Raw genomic sequence first — 27031 nt, forward strand, 5'->3', positions numbered from 1 at the left:
GCTGGAGGCAAGGAGGTGGTGGGCAGGATGGCGCTGCGGGTTGCGGGAGTGGAGGAGCGGCGCTGGGGGTCCTTTTTATAGGCGAGCAAGGCGGTGGAGCTGCGCGGGCAGGTGGCCGTCTAGCGAGCTCCGCGGGCGGCCATTAATGGCGCTCGGCCGGGCTCGTGTGTCACGGAGTGGCGTTGAGCGGGGCGACGCGAGTGGCGAGGCGGGGCGAGCAGTGCCGCGCTGTGCGGCAGGACGGGGCAGCGGCGAGCGACCCGCGGTGTGGTGCGGCCGGTGCGGGCGCGCGCGAGCGCGGCCAGGCGCGCATGGCTCAGGGCACCGCGGCGCGGCGTGCGCGTGCGTGCACACGCGTGGGCGTGCGAGGCGGGTCGGGGTGCACGGCCAGGGGAGGCGCGCGGGGGCAGGAGGGGGCCGAGCGGCGTTCGGGGGCCGGCGGTCGCGTACTGCGCGCGTGTGCGCACGTGGGGTCGGCGGCACGCTGCTCTGCAGCATGGGGCGAGTTCGGGGGCCGGGCCGGGTGGCGTGCGCGCGGCCGAGCGACCGGGTCGAGCGCGCTTGGCGGGCAGGGGAGACGGCGGTGTCGTGCGTGCGCGTGGGCCAGGTGCAGCTGCGGGCTGAGCGGAGGTTGGGGCAGGAGGGCGCTCGCGTGCGGGACAGAGCAGGAGGAGGGAGAAGGAGAGGGAAGGTCGAAGGACGGAAAAAGAAAAGAGAGAAAAGAAAAGAGAAAAAGGAAGAAGGAGAAAGGGAAAAGGAAAAAAAGGAAAAAGAAATGGAGAAAGAAAAAGAAAAAGGGAAAGAGAGGGAGAAAAAGGTAGGGAGCTTGCCGGCGCCGATCACGGCGAGCGGTCGCGCGTGGCGACAGGCCGCCGAGCGGCGCGGGATGCGACGTCGGCGAGGAAAAAGAGGGAGAGTTCGGTCGGCGTTTGAAACCGGATGACAGGACAGCGGAAAAACTGGGAGGGGATTGGGGTTTAGGGTTAATTGAGCTCAACGATGAAAAATGATTTTGAAAATATTTAGCGTACGATTTAATTTAGTGAATTTTGGGATGTTACAGCACGCCTCTTTGTGACTACGTTCTTTATTTTCAATAATCAGATGCTGAGTTCTGAAAAATACCCAAACTGCGTTGCTCCCTATTGTCAACACTTGATATTCACTATCAAAAACAATAACCGTCTTATAGCCGCCTTGATCATCATAATGTGTGAATAAATGTACAGAAAATCAACTTTTGTGCAGGAATAGGAATGGTAACATACGTAACCCCTTCCATTACTATGCATCTAACAGTTTCTTTGTCATATCTCATAAAAAAAATAACTATGACCAAAATCCTCATAGGACCAGACTTTGTTTTTGATAAAGGTAGGACCAGGCATTGGTGCACAATGGATTCTACGTATGTGCATGTTCATCAGATACTTTTAATAAGTCATGTTGCCAATACTATTCATAAAAAAACATGATGGATATGCTGATATTATTCGTATCACACGATCAAGTGACGATAGCAACATAACCAGTTCAACATACTTGAGTAGGGTAATAATATCCCTCCCTGTTGGAAAGGTATTTCCCGGTGACGTCCACGAATGAGAAATCATCCGGATTCCAGAGATTCAGTCGGTTTTCTGTTTTCAAAAACTTTTGAGAATAGATCTTGTCACAATAGTTTGCTACACCTCAAACTAATAACTCCTTAAAAATTGTCAAGATGTGCGGACACTGACCATGGTCTTTACTGTAGATAGAATTTAAAGGTGAAACTAATATCATCATGCTTATCTCTGGGTTGTTTGGTCAACTGATCAAGATGTGGAGCTGAAGGAATATATGCTTAGGCCTTGATGCTACCTGTACACACAACACAATAAGAAGAAATGGTAAAAGCAGGGAAATTAACATCAGCCAGTCAAATCCTTTTATGCAAATATGATATGTACTAGCTAACTTCTAACCCTCAACTTGCACATAGTCAGGAAAAATGTCTCATAAAAGAGCACAAAATGAGAAAAAGAAACATAATATATAGTACTACTATATAGGAACCCACAAAATAGAACCAGATAAACGGAATAAGACCCCAAACTCCTGAGCCAACTGTAACACCAAAAAGATGAAGTATGCAATTGCAGCGAGTCATAACTTACATCAGCTCCTCATCGTGCTCGTCAACCTCTCATCGCAAGACTCAACCTGTAAAGGGCAAAGAAAATGGATCCAGTCCACCAGGCAAACAGCAACACTTTTTTTTTCCCCAGATCTGCTGTTTGCATATAGCAGTGCAGCAATACAAGCATCTCAAATTAATAAGATCAGCGCAATCATCAGTACATGTAATAAGAAAGGAGACTGCATCATATGATCATATTACTCAACCATACATTTTCATATTCGATAGTAAAAATGACATGGTGACAAATCCAGAGGCAAGGCAACATTCGATCATAATAATAGACGACACACAATGACACAAAGTAGCACAACCGAAGTGACTTGCACAGTCGCAAGGAATCACCATAACCATACTCAGTACAACATCCATCTGAATATTACTACGGAGAACAAAATTCATTGTGGAGGTACACCATGAACCTTGACTGTAGTTTGCCAGTACCTCTATCTTCTAGCTTCCAGCTTGAGTATATCCGCAAGACACAGATCGCCCACATTTCGTCATCTGCATGCAAGCACCAATCAAATGAACATTGGAAAATGCAAAACAATCAACTGTAAAACGATTGTATAGTAACAGTGTACGTATAAGAAAAGGCTCCTAGTGATTGGTTAATCATTAAGCATCTACCGGTATGTCACGCGAGCCAACGAAGACAATTCCAGGGGAGTTCTCGTTTCAAAAATGCTAGGGGAGTTCAGACTTCAGACAATTAACAACTGCAACTTCTAGCCCAGCACGCTGCAGCAATATCAACAGCCTGGGCACCAAGTTGGTGTACAGGACGAGCAATGCGATGCTCAGTTCGCCATGGACGAGAAGAGCACCCTGCCCGTGTGGGGTAAGAGCACATGAGACGACAGCACAGGAGCACAGGCCAGTGACCAGTTAGTCAGTTACACACCTCCAACTCGACCAGACGACGAACGCGCTCCTCGCGGCACCAGTACGACAATCCCAAGCTCGACGAATCATCGATTCGTCGTCGTTCGCCCGGCCCAATGCCTCCGAGCTTCTGGTCTCGCGTTCGGACGAGCGCGCCAGCAGCTCCAGCCGTCGAAGGTTAGGGATTCGAGGTGGGGGCTCTCGGCTCCCACGGTCCCATGGTTATAGAAGCAGGGACCCGAGCGTGGCGCTCCATGGTTGGTCCCCTCAGCAGGGAGGACGGGGCGGCCGGAGGCGCACGCGCGGCGGTAAGCAGCGGCTGCGGGTGGGCGCGCGGCGGCAAGGGCGCAAGCTACCCGCTGGCTATCGACTTCGGAGGCGCACGGGTCGGCGCGGGCGCACCGCGCTGGGGAAGGGTGAGGGGGCGGCGAGGTTGAGGGCGGGCGGGCGGCGGGGAAGTTCCGCTCGGGCAAACTTACATGAAGATGCAGTAGGAGCCTAGGAGGTGGCGCCGCCGTAGAGTGACATGGACATGACCAAGAAGATTGCCGCTGCCGCACCTCGCGCCACTTTGGTGAGGAACCTCACGGTCACGGCCGGGCGCCCCTGATCTGCCCGTCCGCTGTGCCGAAGGTTCCGCCGCCTCCCTCGCCGCCGGCTCGTATGTGGGCGATGATGATCAGCCACACGCCCAGAAAGAAGCATCCCACCGCGGCCGCTGGCAGGACAGCGGCGAGGCTGAGTGCGCGAGCTTGCGCGCCAACATCTCCGACGACGCCACCTACAGGCATCAGCATGAAGAGGAAAAGGTGGAGGGTGCCGGCCGCCATGCACAGGGTAGCGAAGAACCCCCAGAGGCGGCTGTCACACCCAGTTTTAAGGATAAAACCGAATGCATAACTATATGTATGCCAGGATCAAGTTTCATACATATAGAGATATTATAAGTGAATAATCAGCAACAGTATCACGAAAAAGAGAAATACAACAAATAAAAGACTATCAGAGTTATACAGCTTATCCTGGAAACGAAGGCTTTAAACTTCACAGACAATTAATTGGGGGTTGCATACACCTAGAACTCAGCAACATCTTCAACAGACTTCATACATCTTTCCTTCTGAGCAGCAGTAAGTAAGGATGAGTACACTTATGGTTGGTACTCAGCAAGGCCACAAGAAATAACCAGAAAGCAAGGTTCTCACCATGACGCGGAGCTCCGGAGGTGGCTTGTGGAGGCGAGGGAGCGGTGGAGCGGCGAGATTTGCGGCGGGACTGAGCTCGAGCGGAGCTCCAATGGCGGCGGTGATTTAGGGCTAGGGTTTGCGAGGTGGCGGCTGTGACTCGGGGAGGCTAAGGGGTTCGTGCGGGCGCTATTTATAGGGCCGGTAGGGGATCCTTGGCGTGCGGGCCAAGGCTGCAGGCGCGGCGCGGACTCGGGGCACGGCCGGACTCGGGAGAGTCCCGGTCCGTCCCGAGGTTGGGGACGACCCCGACATGCGGGCCCCGCCTATCGGTGGGCTGCGGGAGGGGGCGGCGTCGGGTTGGGCAGGGACGAGGAGATGGGTCGGCGGGGAGGGGGTCTTGGGCCGCGGGAGGAAAAAGGAGAAAGGAGAAGGAAAAGAAAGGAGATGGGCTGGGCTGAAAGCAAGGTAAAAGAGAAAGAGAGAGAGGAAAAGGGAAAAAAAGGCTTTGAACATTTGAAATAGAATCAAACCAATTCAATTCAAATTCAAATTCAAATTTAGGAAATTTAAATTTGAACCAAACAACAGGTAATAAAACAATGCATTGCGGCATCAATGCAAAACAAATCAAACAACCTCATTTAATTTAGAAAAACAACCAATCTATTTTCTTTTATACTAATTTCCCTGTGAAGAAAATAAATGTTGGGAAAATTTTGAAAATTATGATAAAATTGTTGTTTTATTTTTAATTTTAATCACATCCTGAAATCCAAAAATTTCAGTGTGTGATAGAACTACCCCCTTAAAAGGAATCCCATCCTGAGATTCACAAGGCTAGCAAGAGACAATGTTTAGGTGGGCAGCGTCCAACACATGTTAACTTTCTTCTCATATCGTTCATTCTTACAACGTATACTTCTTAATTCCTGGTAACTCATACAAAACGCTTTACGGGTACTCAGTCTAATTCCTCCTTTAACTTCCATTCTTTCCACAGCTTCGTTGGCACATCTTTCGAAGAACATCCTTCGTACCTTGATAAAGTGATTTGAATAGAGCTTGATTGTTTCTTTATGGCTTGGAGTCTTGTATCACCTCTCAAGTCTTCATGTACTTCTGTCATTAATTATCATTTTGTTTTTTTTCACACCAACTGGCAAGGTGTCCATCTTCTCCAAACTCGAGGCAGTATAATCCAAGATCACGGGATCCAGTCTTCTCACATTTTTATGGACATCTATCGGCATAATGCCCTTCATTACCACATCCAAAACACACTCTTTTAGCATAAACATCCCGACTTTCTCGTTTTGTGGGACATCTATTGGCATAGTGGCCTTTTTCACCACATTTATAGCACAGTACTCTTTTAATACGTCCATCCTGACTACTTTTCTGCTCCTCCACAACTCTTGGTGGAATGGCTTGTACAACAGGATCCTTCTTGATAGAGTGGTCACATGGAGATTGAACAACTTTAGGCTGTGGTTGGTTGAAACTGAGCCGAGTATTGCTATCTGCCAATTGTTGTGGAAACTCTATCTTCTCTTGGCTTGCTTTACTAACTGGTTTCTTGGACTGTTTGCTTCTTTTAGGCTGAAATTCTTTGAAAGTGATAGTCCAATCCTCGAGGTTTATAGTCGGATTTTGAGCAACTCCTTCTAAGTCTAGATCTTGCATAGACAACTTCCTATTGATATCCGAATGGTAACGTTGCCTTGCTTCTGCTGTCATTAAGCTATCTTCTTCCTGGAGACATGGACGACCATAATGCTCACAACATTGACATATTCCTGGAGTCTTAATATCTTTATGTTGTCTTTCCCTTTCCAGCTCTGGTGTTCCACGACTTCTCTTATTTCTTTAGCGGTTTCATGCTTCAGCAACTTGCCTCTTCACTGGTCCAGTGGGGACTTCTACTTTGGCCAACTCCATGCTATGAGGTGATACTGTATTGGACTGCATCCTTCCTTGTAAGACTTGAGCCTGCATAGCTAATAGCTTCTCTTTATCAAACGACGGCCGAAATGTTGTGATCTGATGGTTATCACTGCTAACAGAGTTGTTGTTTCCAGGGGATGACGCTTGCTTTGTAACATGTTGTCGGGTATCGACCATGATTGGAGCCATTACTTGTAACATCTTAGTTTGTGCTGGAATGTTGAGGTCATCATTATTGGCTCTATCTTCTAGATTTCTATTGAGACTCACCATCTGTCTGGGTGGTAGGGATAAGGTTAGTAGAGAGAATAAATTATAAAGAAGATTGAATAGCAAGGTAAAGTCCATGATATCCTCTTCACCAACTCTTGGTGGTCGCAACTTAAATAAATCAAGGTGGAGGGGAGAAAGACACGGGGGTAGAAAAAGGAGACGAGAGCATTTTTGTCTTCAACTTCTTTCATTTGTCGATAATTGTAGACGATTGGAGGTTTCTACTAATGCTGTCAGGGTTGCCATGAACTTCTTTCTTGACATCCTTTAAAGGATTAGGTAGAAAGATAGAAGATAACAAGGAGGTGGGAGGTACATAAGAACCCATCTAGGCAACCGATGTCATTGTAGGTAGAAGACCCACAATACACCAACAATCATTACAAAGAAGTGAATCAAACAAGATCATAAAGACAAGCATCATCATGCAAACACCGAATTCCACCAGTCAACATAGTCAAAGATGATGCTAAACGTTGTTAATAAAGTTAGAAGGGGTACTCCTAAGTATGGTTACATCTTCCAGCTTCGTTGTTGATGACACGTGCCTCCTTCAATTTGTCCAGCGTTGACTCCACCTTCGTGATTGTAGTGGGAGTGTCATAATCTTGCTCAGGCTTGATTCTTTGGTGGAGCTCTGAATCCTTCAAACAACTTGAGCAAGAATGTGGGTAAGTGGTACAATTTCCAATCGCTTCGACTTGACTCCTCATGATGAACTGGCAGCTCAAACCTTCAGATGACTTGGACGGGCATTAGGATATGTGGCACAGATAATCTAAACAACTTTGAATCAGAAGAGATACTTTGAAATCCAAGTCAAGAGATGAATTCAAAACGATATTTATTTGGAAAGAAGAGGAGACGCTCAACGGAGAAAGCTAGATAAAATAAAGAAAAGAAAGATATATCAACAAAGATAAATTTTTAAGAAAATCAAGGAGTGTCCAGGAGAGAGAAGTATAAACGGAAGCATTGAGAGTGTTGAGAAACAACAAAGGGTAATTGACCAAGAATTGATTAAAAAGAGGACAATAGGTCAATAGAAAGTTTAAGATTTTTTTTTACATTTGCAAATGAGAAAGTGCAAATGATAAGATAGATAGGTGCGAAAAAGATTGTCAAGGTTGATTGAGAAAAGAAAATAGTTAAGGAGAGAGAATATTCAATGGAGGGGGTCAAAGAACAAGTAGGAATAGATTTGATATCAAAAGAAACCTTAGACCACGGCCATTGCTATCTAGGCTTACGTCCTACAGTCGACACAGCTCTGATACCACTTCTGTCACACCCGGTTTTAAGGACAAAACCAAATGCATAACTATAAGTATGCCAGGATCAAGTTTCATACATATAGAGACATTATAAGTGAATAATCAGCAACAGTATCACGAAAAAGAGAAATACAACAAATAAAAGACTATCAGAGTTATACAACTTATCCTGAAAACGAAGGCTTCAAACTTCACAGGCAATCGACTGGGGGTTGCGTACGCCTAGAACTCAGCAACATCTTCAACAGACTTCATACATCTTTCCTTCTGAGCAGTAGTAAGCAAGGGTGAGTACACTTATGGTTGGTACTCAGTAAGGCCACAAGAAATAACCAGAAAGTGATTTAAATCCATCTTTAAGTTTATTAATCATGTGAGGGTCCAAGCCGCTCTTGACCGTGAGCATGTTGGCGCTCCTTAAGTATCCATTTTATCCCCTGTTTAACTTTGATAATGGCATGAATTTAATATCAAAATCACTAACCATCCTAACCTCAGCCCGATTATTGGTCGTTTTCGCATTTGCACATATATTTTGGAGGTACTTCGTTTTTGCATGTTTTTGACCAATTTTGGAGCATGAAATGACGAGGCCCGTGATCATGCAATAACATAAAGAAAGACGAAGGCCAAAGCTCAAACAAAGGACCAAAGGCCATGACAACTAGAAGCCCGTTCATGCACATCCACCCTCCAATGAAGCCCAAAGGACAAAGCCCACAAGTTGAGATCGAAATACTTCGGGGCTAAGCAAAGCAAATAGAGATTTAAGGAAGGATTTTCCATCCTATCCTTTCCCTCGAAGAAATCTCGAAGATAACGACGTCCAACGGGGTGCAATCGTGAAAGGTATAAACTCCAGAAGACTTGGGGAGAAAGGAGGAAGCGAGGCGGCGAGAAAATGGGCCAGGCCGTCCAGTGAGCTGGCCGGCCCAGGTCCTTTTCAGGGAGTCTCGGCCTCCCCTTCGACCTAGGGTTTCCTGAGGCTATTTAAAGACCCCTCCCCCAGGCTCACGCAGAATATCATTCGGGAGACGATGCCAAGGAGCAGAGAAGATAGAGGGACACCTCTCGGAAAGCCGAGGGTCGTGCTAGTTGTCTAGGGGCTTCCCTAGCCGATGTGGGAACCTTGCAAGGAAGACCACGTCGGAGTTCTGGAGCTAGGATCATCAAGATCAAGGTAGGGCCCCGGTTGTGATCTTGTGATGTACAATCATTCATGGTGAAGTTACTTGTGATTCCGAATTTTTAGCGACCATGTTCTCTCTTTCAATTTCGTTCTTTTCTTTGGGTTTGCTTCATCCTAAATCTATTATCGAGATAGATCGCTTAGCATGATCTTGTAGTCATGGTGGCTAGAGGTTCATGGCGGAACTACCAAAGGGGGTTCGACTTGCTTCAGGGTGCTTTCGTCCAAAGGGGGGCGTCGTGACAGGGCGTTGCTTTAGTAGATGGGGTATCGAAGGATCGGATTGGAGATTTTGGGTTTAAAGATGCTTTTCAATCTGATTCACATCTGTCTTGCTTCACTACATATGGCTTGAACTACAACATATGCATGATCTAGGTGATCTAGATTGGTTATCTCTAACTTTCTCTTGCAACCTTCGATGTTTGCTGTTTTTAGTAGATTAGATTCGTTTTACACCACCTCAACACAAAGGATTCTCTATGTTAGTAGATTGTTTCTTGTATCTTTGGTTCCGTGGATTGATAAACCTTGGGGGAATACTCTAAGTGAAAAGCTACACGATCTCGTGCGCTTGCGGTATATAAATTGGGGCTCTAAGGAGCGTCAACAAACTTTTCTGGCGCCGTTGCCGGGGAACCATCGATTTAAGATCCAATCTTACTTGCATTCGTAAATATTTCTTTTTCTTGTTTTTTCTTTTTGATTTTTTTAGATCTCTTACTTTTTTGTGCTAACTAAAAAAAATGGATCTATTCCATGAAAATCAATCTAATCTAGAGTTTGCTTTATTTTTCTTTTATGTTTTAGATCTTGTATATTCATCTTTTAGATCTCGTATATATTTTTCTTTTCACTAACCCCTAATAGGAGATGGACGGGAGCCTCTCCAACAAACCCGAAAATTTTGTGGATGATCCAGAAAAAAATTACAGGCAAAGGAGACGAGAAGCACGATAAAGGAAGCTGGAACTAGTAGATCCAAAAGAAGAAGTCACCGGTTCATCGTCTTCACCTCAAGCGACTCCACCAACAAGTCTAAAGGAGGTGCCACTTCACCGAGGGATGGCGCTACCGGAGCAGGAGCATACGATCGGAGAGCTATGCACTCCGGACATTCGGGACTTGCCGATCCAAAATCTCGACAACATCGGAGTTCCATTCGAGATCAAGACTTCAATCATAAAGGGTGGTGCAAAGCTCGCCCTTCACTAGAAAAGAAGACGCTAATCTACATCTTCAAGCATTCCTCCAACTATGCCGCACCTTCGACATGCAAGGGATGACTCAAGATCAAATGAGAGCAAGGTTCTTTCCGTTCTCTCTACTTGGGAGAGCGCTGCAATGGTTTCATTCTCTACCGGCACACACGGTGCAAAATTGGGAGTCCTTGATGAAGGAGTTCATGACGGAGTTCTACTCGCCGGGCAAGACCCAAATTTTGCGCAACAAGATTGCTACATTCGCGCAAGCCACGACGGAGACTATTGCGGAAGCCTATGAGCGCTTCAATGACTACATCCGCGCCATACATCATCACAAGTTCTCAAGGGAAGATGTGGTCCAGAAGTTCTATCAAGGCCTCACTACTGCATCAAGGGGGATTATTGACGCATCGGCAGGAGGATCGATCATTGAGCTCACGCCGACTCAAGTTTTCAAGCTATTCAAGAAGGTGGCGGACAATGACGCATGGGCATCATCGGGGCACCTATAACCACTCCAAGCCGTGGGCGCCGTGAAGAGTGTATTGCAAGTGGAACGTGAAGAAGTGCTAGAAGGGAAGATCGACTCGCTCATGAGAAGGTTGGAGAAGATGGAAGTGGAAAAGGGAGAAGCACAAGCTATTGATTTGAAGGCGGCCGAAGCAAGGTCTACATGTGAATAATGTGGAGAGTATGGCCATGTCCAAAAGAATTGCCCGGAGGAAGCCAAGATGCTCGACTACATGAAGAAGGGAGAATGGATCCCGCAACCCAACTTCCGCTACAGGCAAGGTAGACCTCAATTTAATGCAAGCTCTTCCATTCAAAACGCGGTGCCTCTTCGTATACAATTGAAGGAGTTCATGGAGGAGCAAGGCAAGGTCAACAAGGACACCGTCACCAAGTTCAAGGCTATGGACAAGATCTTGGAGAACATTGATGGCAAGGTGATGGAGGTCGGGAGCTCTAACCTTCAAGTACTCAACATGATGAAGATGCTAGAAACGCAAGTAGCCCAGCTCGCCAGACGCTTATCTAGCAACGAAGGAAAATTGCCCGGGCAACCTCAAGGTCCGGAGACGGCAAATGCAATTCAAACTCGCTCGAGAAAGGAGACCGAAGAATCCAAACATGCGGCAGGAGCATGGAAGCCTAAGCCAAGAGTTGAAGTGAAGACCATCATCAAGGAGAAGGCACCTACTCCTACGCTAGAGATAGTCACCGAAGAGCCAGAGTTTGAAATAGATGATATAGACACCAAGATTCTACCGCCAAGGCCACAATACCCCGGATGTCCTACCATCCCGTGTTCCATTGGATCTCTTATGTTTGAAAGAGCACTTTGTGATCTCGGCGCAAGTGTGAGCGTCATGCCAAAGAACGTTTCGAGAAGTTAAGCTTACCAGAGCCGGAACCCACCGCCATGTGCCTAGAGTTAGCAGACAATTCCGTTCGCTATCCTTTGGGAATTGCCGAAGACGTGCCCGTGAAGATTGGAGAACACTTAGTCCCCGTTGACTTTGTGATTCTCGATATGGGAGAAGGGAGCAAGGTGCCTCTCATACTTGGGAGGCCTTTCCTCAAGACCGCAAGGGCGAACATCGACGTTGGCAAGGGAGAGATCAAGTTCGACATCAATGGCACCACAAGCGAGTTCAAGTTTCGTCCACGCCTCGAGGTATGCAACATGATCAATGTCAAATATGTTCTGGCTCACCGCCGTGTCACAGAGGAGAAGCTGAAGAAAGAAGAGGAGCCGAACAAGAAGGAAGTGAAGAAGGAGAAAGAAGTCGTCGCGTCCATCGCGACAAAGAAGATCGCTGCACCCGTCAAGATAAAAGCTAGAAGCACGCCTGTGAAGACCAGAAAGATGACTAACCTGGAAGACAAACCCGCACCAAGGATTGTGCAGAAGTGGGTACCCAAGATTGCACGCCATCACCGAGCGTTGGTCCGAAGTGAAGAAGAAGAAAGTCCAGCTATAGACTATAAACGAAGCGCTTTACGGGAGGCAACCCGTTCGTCGAGTCAAGAATAAAGTTGCTGGGAGTTCAACCCGTTCGTCGAGTCAAGAATAAACTGCCGGGAGGACAACCCGCGAGAGATTTGGGTAAGTGAGTCAAGAATTTTGCTACGCAAGAACATGATAAACTTTTGAACAATTGGTCGTTCGGTCGAACAATTCGATTTGGATTTTATTCGCTCGGTCATTTCGATGTTGTTTCTTATTTTAAACCAATGACATGAGCCATCCTATGATTTATTTGCCTCTTCTTGAGAAAGCCACATCCAAATTTCCATACCTATTTTTGGCGACCGTCCTCTCCATGACGGCCGGACCAAGTTGAGATAAAACACGCGAGTAAAGCCGTGCTATATTTATATTATTTAAATTCTTGATGCGTAGGTTCGCTCAAACATAGAGAGAATTTTCAGTTTCATTATCATAGGACTAGAATTTTTCCTAACTTTAATTGTTCCCTTTTTCAAAAAAATTCTCTCATTTTGGCAAAAATTAGAACCTAAACCCAAGACCCACGGTTGAATTCGAGATTGTTCGCTATCAATTCATGAAAGTGAACGGTTCCGGTGCAACCAAAATTAATGTAGTCAGAAAATATTTTTCGACTTACAAATGTAAAGATGTTTTGATTCCCCTCTGATTATTCATTTAAGCTCATTGCATGCTTTGAGTTAATTCTGAAATTTCAAAGTTAGAGGAGGATTCAACATCTAAGCATGATTTGGAGAGGGTTTATGTGCTTGATTAACATCTATTGATCAAAGTGAGTTCACGGGAAGGAATTGTGCTCTCTACCTACCACCACATGCAAATGATCCAAAGAAGGGAGCAGCCATGCATGGGAAGGACATGAAATTTTCAGCAAAGATGGCACCATGTGATGAATGATGAAGTATGGGACAAAGTGAATGACACAAAGTGAAGAAATAATGTTGCAAGTGGACAACAAGGACAAGGAAGGATTGGTGCATGGTTTTTGGATGGTGCAAAGCATAAAAAATGTACTGGACAGAGGCAAGAAATTGCGCCAGGAAGTCACCAAAGAAAGATGAAGTGGAGGAGGGCCAGGAACACCCTAGGCCGGCCGGCCCCATGGCCCTAGGCCGGCCGGCCTGGCCTCTTTTTAAGTCCCCTGGTGCTCCCCTTTCATAGGTATGCTCCTCACACAATTCCTTGTTCGTGTTCTTCAAGTTCTTCACCCAGAAACATAAGCTAGAGCTCTGAAAAATTCGTCCACCAAAATCAACTCCAAAAATCTCAGAAAATTCACCACAAATCCTAGTTTGCTCCACTCTTGGATATATTGTTCTCCCACCGGCAAGAAACCCCCGGTGTGTTTATTTTTGAGTGTGTGCAGCAAAGAGTCACCATGAGTGGCTTCATGAAGTTCCTCACCGGGAGGAGAAGGATGCGTTCATCAACACCTGACGCATCGGCAAGTTCTTCGCGGAGGAACTCGGTCTCCGGGTCTCTGCGGAGCATGGAGGAAGACAACCCCGCACCGAGGAGCGACATGTTTCTCCTTGGTGGGATGAGAGACCCAAGAAGCTCCTCCATGAGATTCACCAAAGGGATGCCACCTCCTCCACGGCGTTCGACAAGGTCATCCGCACCACCGCCATACAAGCCCAAGCATTCCGAATATGGGTTTACCATCTTGTCAATGGAAGAAGAAGAAAGGCTCAAGTTCATGAAGGGAAGGCTGCGAGCAAACTATGATTTTGATGATGAAGCATTGGAGAAGTTGGGATTCAATCATGACATCTACAAGCTCTTGGAGAACATCGGTTGGAAGTTATTTTCCGACGGTGTTACAGTAGACATGCAAGAAGAAGTGACTTTGGAGATATTCATGACACTAGAGAAAATAACAGAGGTGGTGGATGATGAAGTGCCATGTCTGAAATTTCAGCTCAAGAATGAAGAAAAAGTCATCACCTATGGAGAAATAGGGAGTTTGCTCGGGTTCAAAAGCAATGCAAAAAAAATGGTGGAAGTCGAAGATGGAGAGCTCGATGAGTTTTGGACGAAGATAGCAAAAGATGTCAATCGCCAAAGGAAGAATATAAGTAATGTGATCTTCCAAATATTCCACTCTTGGGTGAGCAAAAGAATTCTCGGGAGGATGAGAGAATCAAAGGTCACCGACCAAGAATTGAATTGGATGTATGCATCATTGGTGAAGAAGCAAGTGATTGATCCCACCTACATCATGGTTGAAAGATGGATTTGTGAAGCATCATCCGGCACGGGAGAAGTTGGTTCGGGGTGTTATCTTACACTAATAGCCCGAGCCATGAATCCGGGGTTAGCGGTGATCCAAAAATATTATGTCCCGGGAAGAGATATAGGGATTGAACATTTGAGGCAAGGACCATTATAACGGAGGGGATGAAAAGAAGGGATTCACTATTTCTGAGATGGATATTTCCCTCCCCGATCAAAGGCTTAAATTATTCGCAAGAGGAAGGACCAATTGGCGAGTTGAAAACATTGGAGCAAAGGTGAATAAAACAAAAAGAGGAAGGTTGATTGAAGGAACATCGGCGTCGGCACAACAAGAAAATTTAGAAGTAAAGCTTCCACCACCAAGTTCCGCTTGTTGGAGGAATGAATTTCAAGGTGCATCAAGTGGACAAGGACACCCGCAAGGATGGACGAGTCAATGGGAAGGAAACCAAGATCAAGCATGGGGGCATGGCATGGCGGCGCCTCCACCGGTGTACCCGGCGCCCCCACCATTTAGAAACTATGGCTACCCACCCCATCACACTAAGGAGAGATGCCCGACCCGTCATTTGGAGCACAATTTTTTTGACCTCCCTCAACCGGAACAAGGAATGAGAATCATGGGTGCCTATGCAAGAAGAAACATGAAAGATATAGACGTCATCCGGAGGCACACAAGCCAACTAGAAGATGGAACCGCGGGAATTGCATATCAAATGAGACTTCTAGGCCTAGCACCACCGGAAAAATTTGATGGAGGTGCATTTCAACAATATTATGACCAAGGATACAATGAAAGAGGCAATCAAGAAGAGTGATCGACGACAAGACCATGAATAAAATGCTCGCACGTGTGATTTGGATTTTTCTATTTCTTTTCATTTATTTTCAGCATGTGTGCAAGCTTGTGTGCGCGTAGCAATTTTCTGTTTTATTTTTTTCAGCATGTGTGCAACTTGCTTTCTTTTACTTTCATCACCATGATAAATAAATGCATCACCCACGCTTTAATGTTATGGTTAGTAATGATGATAGAAAGTTTGTGCCATGTTAAAATATGATGATCGTTGCTGCCTTGTCTACTTTCTTGTGCTTGGTTTGTGCATGTTTAAACTAATGCTCTCCCTAACATGATATGAAAAATTAATAAAAAGCCGGCTAATTCAATTGTGGAGGTTATGGTAAATTAAGACCCACATCTTTCTATTCTTGCTCTCTTACTTAAGCTTGTCAAGGAAAATTTAATTCGGATTTAATTTTGAGCTAACCTTGTCAATGATATCTTTTGCAATTGCTCTACCCTTCTAAAAGCCTAAATGTTAAATCAGGACAAACCATAGAGAAAGATTTATTTTCAGGTGAATTAATTCAAGAATTATCTTCTTTGGTACGTGACTAAGAAGCTGACCATTCCGTATTTTTGTGTACCTCTCTTTTGCTAACCATTCTATCCATGCATTGTGAGTTTCTACACCGGGAACATCACAAACCTCGCTGGATATCCACCCTTAACCAAAAACATCTCTTTGTGAAACACCTCCTTGACCACAACTTATATATTGAGTATATATTATTATTTTGACGGCAAAACAATGGAATCAAGAGCAAAATTCAGTAAAACATAAGCTTGGGAAGCATCAAAGGGTTTGTAGCAGAAAAATCTGAAGAAGTGGCGGCCTACAGGCAGTAGGCCGACCGGCCCAACACCCCTAGGCCGGCCGGCCTGGGCCTTTTCCTCCTCTGTTGGCTTCAATCTTTTACGAGGAGATGCCCCATTGGATTCCAAAGTTGAGTCCAGAGAATTGATACGAGTTTTGTGCACTCACTCCATCAGATTATCATCACTTCATTGCTTGAGGACAAGCAAACGTTCAAGCATGGGGGGAGGTGGTGTAAGTGCATTGTGTTGCCAACGGTTCTGAGGAGCAAAAAGAAAGAAAAAAAAAGAAAAAAAATAATGATGAAAAGCTCCTGGGTTCTGTTTGCTTCATTAAACTCCAAGTACTTTGAAGATTATTCTATACTGAATTATTCCAACCATGTGCAATCCGATAACAAGGACTTCAGTTGTGCCTTGGGATCAACCGTTGCCATTTGCACATGTCCACCATCTAAAGTTTGTGTTCCATTCTCTCCCTCTCCACAAAGAAATTATTTTCCAATGGTCTTTTTGATGAGTCTCGGTAAATCCATAAGAAGTATTTCTTGTTTTGACAATATCTTGATTATAATATCTTTTGTTAGGACTAACCTTTCCAGAGCTCCAGATAAAGCCTCACACATTTATATGAGAGAAAGAAAGGAGAATGTTCTAGCAAGTTTGAGAGACAAGATGAGCTGAGAGTTTCCATGAGCAAATTGCAATGAGATTTAAATTATTGATCTTGGTTTAGCATTATTTATGGAACTTACTTTCTTAATTCTGAGACTTGTTTAATTTTGAGAGCATGTGTTTAATAATTGTGGTGAAGCATTTAACTTGTATCTACCTCCCACATTGAAAAAGCTGGTTACAACTTGAACTATTAACTGCAAAATATTTTTGGGAGCATTGTGTTTTCTTGTGTATGATCAAGTGCAGGGATTGGACACTGAAAGGCAATACTGATTTTTATCAAAGACTTACTCGAGGACGAGCAAGGTTTAAGCATAGGGGGAATGTTGGAGCTCCTTAAGTATCCATTTTATCCCCTGTTTAACTTTGATAATGGCATGAATTTAATATCAAAATCACTAACCATCCTAACCTCAGCCCGATTATTGGTCGTTTTCGCATTTGCACATATATTTTGGAGGTACTTCGTTTTTGCATGTTTTTGACCAATTTTGGAGCATGAAATGACGAGGCCCGTGATCATGCAATAACATGAAGAAAGACGAAGGCCAAAGCCCAAACAAAGGACCAAAGGCCATGACAACTAGAAGCCCGTTCATGCACATCCACCCTCCAATGAAGCCCAAAGGACAAAGCCCACAAGTTGAGATCGAGATACTTCGGGGCTAAGCAAAGCAAATAGAGATTTAAGGAAGGATTTTCCGTCCTATCCTTTCCCTCGAAGAAATCTCGAAGATAACGACGTCCAACGGGGTGCAATCGTGAAAGGTATAAACTCCAGAAGACTTGGGGAGAAAGGAGGAAGCGAGGCGGCGAGAAAATGGGCCAGGCCGTCCAGTGAGCTGGCCGGCCCAGGTCCTTTTCAGGGAGTCTCGGCCTCCCATTCGACCTAGGGTTTCCTGAGGCTATTTAAAGACCCCTCCCCCAGGCTCACGCAGAATATCATTCGGGAGATGATGCCAAGGAGCAGAGAAGATAGAGGGACACCTCTCGGAAAGCCGAGGGTCGTGCTAGTTGTCTAGGGGCTTCCCTAGCCGATGTGGGAACCTTGCAAGGAAGACCACGTCGGAGTTCTGGAGCTAGGATCATCAAGATCAAGGTAGGGCCCCGGTTGTGATCTTGTGATGCACAATCATTCATGGTGAAGTTACTTGTGATTCCGAATTTTTAGCGACCATGTTCTCTCTTTCGATTTCGTTCTTTTCTTTGGGTTTGCTTCATCCTAAATCTATTATCGAGATAGATCGCTTAGCATGATCTTGTAGTCATGGTGGCTAGAGGTTCATGGCGGAACTACCAAAGGGGGTTCGACTTGCTTCCGGGTGCTTTCGTCCAAAGGGGGGGCGTCATGACAGGGCGTTGCTTTAGTAGATGGGGTATCGAATGATCGGATTGGAGATTTTGGGTTTAAAGATGCTTTTCAATCTGATTCACATCTGTCTTGCTTCACTACATATGGCTTGAACTACAACATATGCATGATCTAGGTGATCTAGATTGGTTATCTCTAACTTTCTCTTGCTACCTTCGGTGTTTGCTGTTTTTAGTAGATTAGATTCGTTTTACACCACCTCAACACAAAGGATTCTCTATGTTAGTAGATTGTTTCTTGTATCTTTGGTTTTGTGGATTGATAAACCTTGGGGGAATACTCTAAGGGAAAAGCTACATGATCCCGTGCGCTTGCGGTATATAAATTGGGGCGCTAAAGAGCGTCAACAGAGCACGGCTGATATATCAGTTTTACACTCTGCAGAGGTTGTACACTTTCACCACAAGTCGCGTAAAAGTTCCGAAGAACTTTGAACCCAACCACGCATATGTGCTGATCAGGCACAATACCACACTTCTGAGGTGTGATTGCATAGGGACGCTACGAGGCCTTTACAAAGAATCACTATATGTACGCACTGGTCCCTTGCTTTCTGCGGTATCTCAGAAGACGAAGCTTCCTTCACCCGCTCCTCAAATATCGATAACCCAAAATCCACCAATCAAATGCCCCAGGCACGACATATAGATCATCTAATTACTTAGCCAAGACCAGAGCCATATGGTATTGTGGTTGTACTGTTTTCTTGGGTGGTTCTCCATGTTCCAATTAAATCATATCATCTTGTAAATAAAGCATAGATAGAAGTATGGTTAGGGTCACTTGCCTTTCTCCAATGAAAAGCTACTCTTACTGCTCTTCAGCTCTGGCTCACTTGGAAATCTTGATTCTTCAATCTTCGAACAACGATCCTTCTACTCGAAGCAATCATGGGACAAACATACAAAGCAAACAACAAGTACAACTAAGAACAATACACCATAATAGAAGAAAGACTTTAAAAGAGCATACTAAAGGATAGGGCTCGCTGCTATGGTTACGAGAGCGCAAGAAACGCGGAAAACGGATCTAAAACAACGAACCTATGGACTAAACGGTGTTTCAGGGATCTAGTCACGATTAACTATAAACGTGAAGGGCTAGCAAAAAGTATTTGTGAGGCACAGTAAAGTGTGCTCACAAAGGATAACAAGGTGATAAAGCTATTGCACATGTCACAAGGATCACGTGAGCGCAAGAATCGATAAAAATAGAGTTAAAACGAAAAAGTTATGGCAAAAACAAGGTTCTAGGGACTTGTTTGCGATAGATTTAAACTTCTAGGGGCTAGCTCTAAAGAAACCAGGGACTAAAATGAGATTAAACCTAAACTACAGGGGCTAGAAAACAAAAACTAAAGCTTTGGATGGCGGGTTCTATTTTGGAAAAGCTCAGGGGTTAAAACAGAAAAGAAAGGACCTTTTCGCTATTATTTTTGAACTGCAGTGGAGTGCGGGTTGATTTTGGTAAAACTGAGGGGCTTTTTTGCAAAAACACCTAGGGTTGACCGGTACCATGGGATTTTGACTTGGATTAGATCTAATCTAGGCCCTTGGATTGAGATCCAACGGCGACCGTGGGTCGAGCGGCTCGGGCGGCGGCGCAGGGTGCGTCCGGCGGCGGGCTTGCTGGAGTTGCCAAAAACGGCTGTCCGAGGTTCGGATACGGGCGCGGGTTGGCCGGGGAGCGAAAGCGCGGTGCCACAAACGTGTTGGCGGCGTCCGCGTGGGGCGTAGACGCGGCGGAGGGCGCGCTCGACAGCGGGGTGGCTCGGTAGGGCGACGGTGAGTGACCGGGCACGCGCGGGAGCGAAAGGGAGAGGGGAAAGTGACCAGCGAAGGTTCTCACCATGACGCGGAGCTCCGGAGGTGGCTTGTGGAGGCGAGGGAGCAGCGGAGCGGCGAGATTTGCGGCGGGACCGAGCTCGAGCGGAGCTCCAATGGCGGCGGCGATTTAGGGCTAGGGTTTGCGAGGCGGCGGCTGCGACTAGGGGAGGCTAAGGGGTCCGTGCGGGCGCTATTTATAGGGCCGGTAGGGGATCCTTGGCATGCGGGCCAAGGCTGCAGGCGCGGCGCGGACTCGGGGCGCGGCCGGACTCGGGAGAGTCCCGGTCCGTCCCGAGGTCGGGGACGACCCCGACAGGCGGGCCCCGCCTGTCGGTGAGCTGCGGGAGGGGGCGGCGTCGGGCTGGGCCGAGACGAGGAGATGGGCCGGCGGGGAGGGGGTCTTGGGCTGCGGGAGGAAAAAGGAGAAAGGAGAAGGAAAAGAAAGGAGATGGGCTGGGCTGAAAGCAAGGAAAAAGAGAAAGAGAGAGAGGAAAAGGGAAAAAAAAGCTTTGAACATTTGAAATAGAATCAAACCAATTCAATTCAAATTCAAATTCAGGAAAATTAAATTCGAACCGAACAACAAGTAATAAAACAATGCATTGCGGCATGAATGAAAAACAAATCAAACAACCTCATTTAATTTAGAAAAACAACCAATCTATTTTCTTTTATACTAATTTCCCTGTGAAGAAAATAAATGTTGGGAAAATTTTAAAAATTATGAGAAAATTGTTGTTTCATTTTTAATTTTAATCACATCCCGAAATCCAAAAATTTCAGGGTGTGACAGCGGCGGCTGCCCGCGGCCGCGGCGGCGTGACGCAGGTGGCGATACATGGCTGCGACGGAAGCGAAGAGGGTCCCCGCCGCCGACAGCGGCAGGAGGAGCCCGGGCGTGGTGTCGAGCAGCGGGGCATGAGCGGATGTCGTTGCAGTGTCCGCCCCTGGCTGCGGGTTGAGGAAGGAGAGGAACCTGGAGCGCGATGATCGCCGCGCATAGGACGAGGACTGCGGCGTCGGAGGCTGCGGCCACCATGGCAGTCGGTGGGAGAGGATCTTGAAGTGTGTAGTGGTACCGTACCGTGTGGTAGTGTGGGCTTCTAGCGTGGCATGGCGTTGGATGCGGCCGGGACGCGTTTTATAGCCGCTGCCCGCTAGGAGGGAAATGAGAAGGAGATGCATGCTTTGGAGAAGGTGCACGGAACCTTCCCTCCCCTCTGTATCCTCGAGAAATTTGCTTCTAGACCATTATGAAAGCTGGGCTTCACTCATATGCGATCCCGCAAATGGGATTCGCTCATATGCCATTATCAAACGGTGGCAGCACTTCAGAATGTCTTTTTCGCAATTTTCTTCACCGGTAATCATTTTGGCCCACAAATGGGACACGAGCTGACCATTTTGCCCTCCTCTGCATCTTATCCATCCATCCCCTGTCTGCTCTGCCCGTGGATACCCGAGAGGTAACGGCGCCGTGAAGCTCGGTGGCTCCACGCCAGCGGCCACCTACAGCACGCCTGCCCGTCCTCTCTCGGTTCGTGTCCACGCGCTGAGTGCACGCTCCGCGGCCATGACACGCTGACGCCATGCGCCGGCCGAGTCCTGCCGCTTCGCTCGCCCCACCTATCCCCCTCGCCTCTCTGTGCTGAGAGCCCCGTGTCTCTCTCTCACTCGCACCTCTCTCCCATTCTCCTCGCTCTCGCCCGCCCGCCATTGACGCCGACCCTCGCCTCCACCACATCCAGCCGCCTCCCGTCCACTCAAAGCCCGGCCACCCTGCCCCCAAGGCTCGCCTCACCTCCCTTCATCTATCCCCTCCATCATCAGAGCCCGCCGTTGTCGACATTGCTCCAAGTTGGAGCCACTTCGCCGGAAAGTTCGCCGCGGTCGTCCACGCCTCAGCCCCAAATTCACCGCACTCCCTGCTTAACCGCTGACCCCGACTTGTCTCCGAGCTTCGCCACGTCTTCCTCCATCGATCGCCCTCGTCCTTGCAGTCGTTTTTGCCCCAGAGGCACCCCATCGCCGAGTGCCACCCTTCGCCGTCGACGCTGCCTTCGCCAACGCCGTCGCGTCTGCCGCCGGGCTCGCTGCTCCGCGGGGCGTGCGGGACGCCCACCACCTCGCTGCCACAGTGCCGGGATGCGCCGGACCCAGCGTGGGTGCGCCGCGCCCGCACATCGAGCCGGGGGATGGATGGATAAGATGCAGAGGGGCAAAATGGTCAACTCGTGTCCCATTTGTGGGCCAAAATGATTACCGGTGAAGAAAATTGCGAGATAGGCATTCTGAAGTGCTGCCACCGTTTGAGAATGGCATATGAGCGAAGTCCAGCTTTCATAATGGTCTAGAAGCAAATTTCTCCTGTATCCTGTCCCTAAGGCTGAAGTCACCAAGCCACTTGTAAATGGACTTCTATTTCAAACTCCACTCTGTGAACCGTACTATCTACAGTGCGAAACAGTATTTACAAGCCCATATACAAGCTTTAGTGAGTCCAGCCTAACCTTTCCAAAAACTACTGCTTGTGCAACAGACATAACTCCTCCCCCATAAATATCCTGTCCCTAAGCTTTCCAAAAACTTCCGCCTGTGTAACTGACATAACTGACTGACTGGTGGGTTGGGGTACTTTGGCTCCGTTCTTTCTGGAAGGACGGATAGCGGCGGAACCTGCAGCTCATTCTCCACTGTCCGTTCACTAACCGGACGCTGCTCCTTTCAGGCACGGCAGCAGATTGGCTCCCCACCCTCCAGAACAAACGGAGCCTTTGGGTGCATATAGATTGATAATTAGTTATGAAATCCCCCTTGGCATCACATTCACCTCCGCTGCAGGTTCAGGGCTCGTGGAGATGACGAGGCCCCTAGCTGAGTTGGTTAGGTACTTAGGTGGCTTCGATGGCACTCCTTAGGTGCTGTGTTCGACTCCCCATGGGAGCAGATTTCAAGTGAGGGTTATAGATCTAAGGACTAGCCCAGGTCGTTGGTCGTCTCACACGGGCTACGCTGCCCATATGTAAGAGTGGGGCAAGGTGTAACACCCTGGTTTTTGTATTCCAAAAATTCTCGTAATTTATATACATGAAATTTAGTTCTAATAAATAATTAAAATTAATCATAGGATCAATATGTTGAGCATACATGTTGCTGCATAATCTTTTTGGTTGCCTAAAAATATTTTTAAAGTATATTTATTTATCTCCTAAAAAGTTCTATTAACATCCTTAACAAAATTTCTTGGGGGCCTGCTTCCTCTCATGGCCCACCTCCCCTGAGTCCACCTCCCTTCCCCCTCTCCTTTGTTGAGGCTAGGGATGGCAGCGAGGCAGTTTCGAGGTGTGTCCCCGCGGGTTTTGGACCCAGCCGGGGCGGGGCAGGTCTCATTTTCAACATGTGGGTCTGTAGGTTCAGGGACCCGAAATTAGCCGGGCCGGAGGCGGGTTTTGATCTCCACCCGCAGGGCCTCCGCGGGTCCCTAAATTGCACAAGAGGCTCAGTTTCTAGGCGGCCCAAGCCCACTACACATTATTAAGACCAACCTCAGCAGGTTGTGTAAAAGGATTTGCATCCTCACTCGGGCCCCGCGCTCTCACTATGTGAACAGTGCAGCTACAGTGCGAAACAGTGTTTTGCAAGCCCATTTACAAGTCTCCACTGAGGACAACCTAACCCTAGGCGGCCCTAGCATGCCCACTCACACTCCCCACCCTATCCTCTACACCAGCAGCCGCCGCTCACAACCTCACGGCTCCGCGAGCGAGTCGCGTGCCCATGCCTGGTGCCCTTCTGCGTGACCGTGCCCTTCTCCCAACCTCGATTCCTTGAACACCGCCGGATACCCTTCTGCCCAATGCACCGAGCCGCAGCCTATGGCCCTTGGCTGCCGCGTCGACCGCCCACCCCCGCCGACTCATGCCACGCCGCGCCACCTTGATGTGTCCTTGCCATGCCGTGCTGCTCACCCCTGGCGACTCTAGGGTCCAGGCCACGACGCTCACTCGGCCCCGACGAGTCCCTGCCGTGCCCCCGCCGAGACCCCGCTGCGCGCTTGCGCCGCTCCGGCTCCCCCGCCGACTCCTCACCGCCTTAGAGTTGCAGTTGTTGGGAGCTCAGCGCCTCGGGTCTTAGGCATTTTGACCCGTGATAGGGTTCGGGGGCGGGTCCGCGGACGCTCCACCCACCCCAAACCCGCCATGTTGCCATCCCTAGTCGAGGCCCAGCTAGCCGGCCTGCCAGCTTAGCTGGCCCATGAGCTGCTGCCGTCGCCGCTCCCCGGTCCAACCTCGCCAGCCGGCCCACTGGTCTTTCCCCACGCACAGCCCCGCCTCCCTTCTCTTGTGGGCCGAAACAGTTTCACCCCGCAGCACCGCAGCCCAACCAGACGCCTCCCTCCGTCAGGTGGGTCCCCCTGATCAGCTCCCTCTCCTTCCTCGTGCCATGTCCAGGGCTGCCCGCGAGTTCGCGCCGAACTTCAGCTCCGTATCGCCTTTCCCGCGCGACCTCCCGTGCTAGGAGGACTCCACCCGCAGCCTTCTCCCGTCTTGCCTTCGCTGCCAGGTGGAACCGCCTTACCTCGTCTCCTTCCTTTCGCCGTCCGCCGAGCGTCGAGAGTCTAACGGGGACAGGAGTCCGCGCCGATCCGAACTCTGCCGCCGCCCTACCTTGCCCCTCAAGTCTTGGCGCTCCAGTCTATAAAACCCGAGTCCCCAAAACCCCAGACCCGTCAACCTCGGTCGCCCGTGCCTCGAATCCGAAGCTTGAAGCTCCTGCGTCGCACCAGAGTCGCGTCGCCGCCTGTCTTCGGTTCAAGTCTGCGCTCCGCCGCCTCGAAGTCTCTCCGTCCTTGATACCATGTCCGGGAGGCTCACCACAAGGTAGAACGCATTCCCCATCTAGTCTCTCTCGCCGCTTGCCTAGCCAGTGCAACGCCGCGCTGGGGCCCCGCCGCGACGTCCATGGCGGTGCGCCGCTCTACCCGCGCTCTCTCGCCGTGAACCCAAACCACCGGATCCAGATCGAGCGGCCGGGAGCCAACGGCCCTGCTTCGCCACATGTCGATTGGCCGAGATCCGGTATTCTATGGAGTACCCACATTGGATCCGATCTACCACAACAGATGCCCACACGCGAAACACGGAGATCCACCTGCCATAACGCGCCAAGTAGCATCGACCGGTCCGCCCAGCCGTTTTTCACTTAAGCCCCTCGGTTTCTTCCAAAACAACCCGCGCTCCAGTTCCAGGGGTTAATCCACGAGGATTTATTCTTTTTAGCCTCGGTTTTGAAAAGTAATTACAAATATGTCCTTTCTTCTTATTTCTTTTATATCTTTTATGTTTTAACTCCGTTTTCAACGATTTTCGAGCCGTTGGAATCGTAGCGAAGCATAGATAGTTTCTAAAACCTTTCCATACTGTGTAAACAAGTGAAATTATGATACATGCTCAAACTAAACTTGACGATAGAACATATATCAAATATACAATTTTTTTGAATAAGACGAGTGATTGAAGTTTTGAAAAAGGTCAACCGCCGACAAACAAAAAAACGGAGGCAGGAACTATAATCGATTTAAGCTTACCTTTCACTTTCGCTAAACTGAAGCTTCACATTTCGCTTTTGCTGAACTGACCTGGTTTCTATGCGCCCAAAAAGAATGCTCTGTTAAAAGAGTTTCTGCCTTTCTGCGATTGGGACATGAGAAGCAATCTTGGCGTTGTTCAGCTGGCCTTGACTGGCTGCTGGCTGCGGGCTTGGCAGCTTGGCGGGCCGCTGGTTTGGCTGGCCACTGGCTGGGCTTGGCTTGGCAGGCCAGCCGAACAAGCATTCTTTCTTATCCTCGACATGGTTGAAAGGCTCACTTATTAGATTTACCTCTCATGCCTTACAGCTGAGCATAGAAATATGGAGTACGACCAAATAATTTTACATGTCATTTCTGCCTCAAACACAATTTGAGGATGTTTTTTTTGGGCGGTCAGGAGTATGTGCATTTTACCTGTTCTTGGGTCTTAATAGTGGGGAGTTAGGCCGGTGCACCTGAGGGGGGCCATAGCCCACCACGCTATACATGGATGGCCCAAGCATCAATATTGCTCCAACAAGCCTCTTGAGGTGGGCCAAGGAATCGAATTTTTACTAGGCCGAGCTAGTGGTAAGTTAGGCCAGTACGAATATAGCATGGCCCAAGCCTTTTAATTTGGGCCAATAAACAGGGGTTTTCCTGGGCCGAGCACGCCAATGCCACTACTATCTGCTATCCGGCCGCAGGAAGGTAGATTTTTCACTTGAACTCATGACATATCATGGCTTTTTATTTTGTTTCAAGATTCATACTATGGAGGTATTCCGTTGGTATAAGTACAAAAAAACCATGAGTTGATAAGAGAATCAATGGTCGGTCGGGTCGGATGCATCTCATGCAAGAACAGAAATGAGTCGGTGAGAAAAATTATAAGGGGGCTGTTCGCTTGAGCTACTTCTGGCTGTTTTTTGTGTGTATATAGTACAGTAGAAGAAGCTAGAAGAGGCTCCTTGTAGCTCAAGCGAAACACCGCTATTAAGCTATATTTATCACCAGATCAGCTTATATGTAGGTGCCGTATGTGACTCTGACAACTACAAGAAATTCTCCATGATTAATCATTGTATCTAGTTATCTACAGAGTGTACTACACACCTTTCCTAAAGATAACTCAGGTCTGCAGCAACCAGCAACTGTGGTTATACACAGCAGTTTTGGTTGGTCAAGTTGGTGATTTCTCTGAAGACTCAAGTGAGTCTAGCTAGGGATTGTGTTGTTTGGTTAAAAATAGCCTAGATTTCATTTCATCCTACGACAAGCAAAAGGAGCACAGCTAGCAGCTTTGCACAACATACTGAACAGTAAAAGGGGACCAGACAAACCTGCCGTTGCCATGCCACAAGTAGTGGCAGCAGAGAATGAAGCTCAGCTCACGCCACAGCCTCGCTGCTTTTGCACATCTCCGGTGGGCGTAGCAGCAGATCGATAACCATGGCGACGGAGAGGGGCGAGCTAGATACAGTAGTAGCTCCTTTGAGAAGGAGCACGTTGACTTGGCCTGCAGGGCTACACAA

The 27031-nt window shown here is 47.9% G+C and overlaps 1 long non-coding RNA gene across 2 annotated transcripts; it reads right to left on the reverse strand.

Moving 5' to 3' along the window:
* Positions 1 to 1066: 1066 nt before the first annotated feature.
* Positions 1067 to 27031, reverse strand: LOC120666530. 2 transcript variants are annotated; one of them, XR_005671772.1, is made up of 4 exons: positions 26840 to 27031; positions 2627 to 2689; positions 2160 to 2275; positions 1067 to 1863 (listed from the first exon to the last, which is right to left on the reverse strand). It is a non-coding gene; the product is annotated as an uncharacterized LOC120666530 (long non-coding RNA). The 2 variants fall into 2 exon arrangements; XR_005671771.1 differs by lacking the exons at positions 1067 to 1863; positions 2160 to 2275 and having other exon boundaries at positions 2347 to 2689.

This window comes from Panicum virgatum, chromosome 3N (assembly GCF_016808335.1).
Source record: "Panicum virgatum strain AP13 chromosome 3N, P.virgatum_v5, whole genome shotgun sequence".
In the NCBI taxonomy this organism is placed as follows: domain Eukaryota; kingdom Viridiplantae; phylum Streptophyta; class Magnoliopsida; order Poales; family Poaceae; genus Panicum; species Panicum virgatum.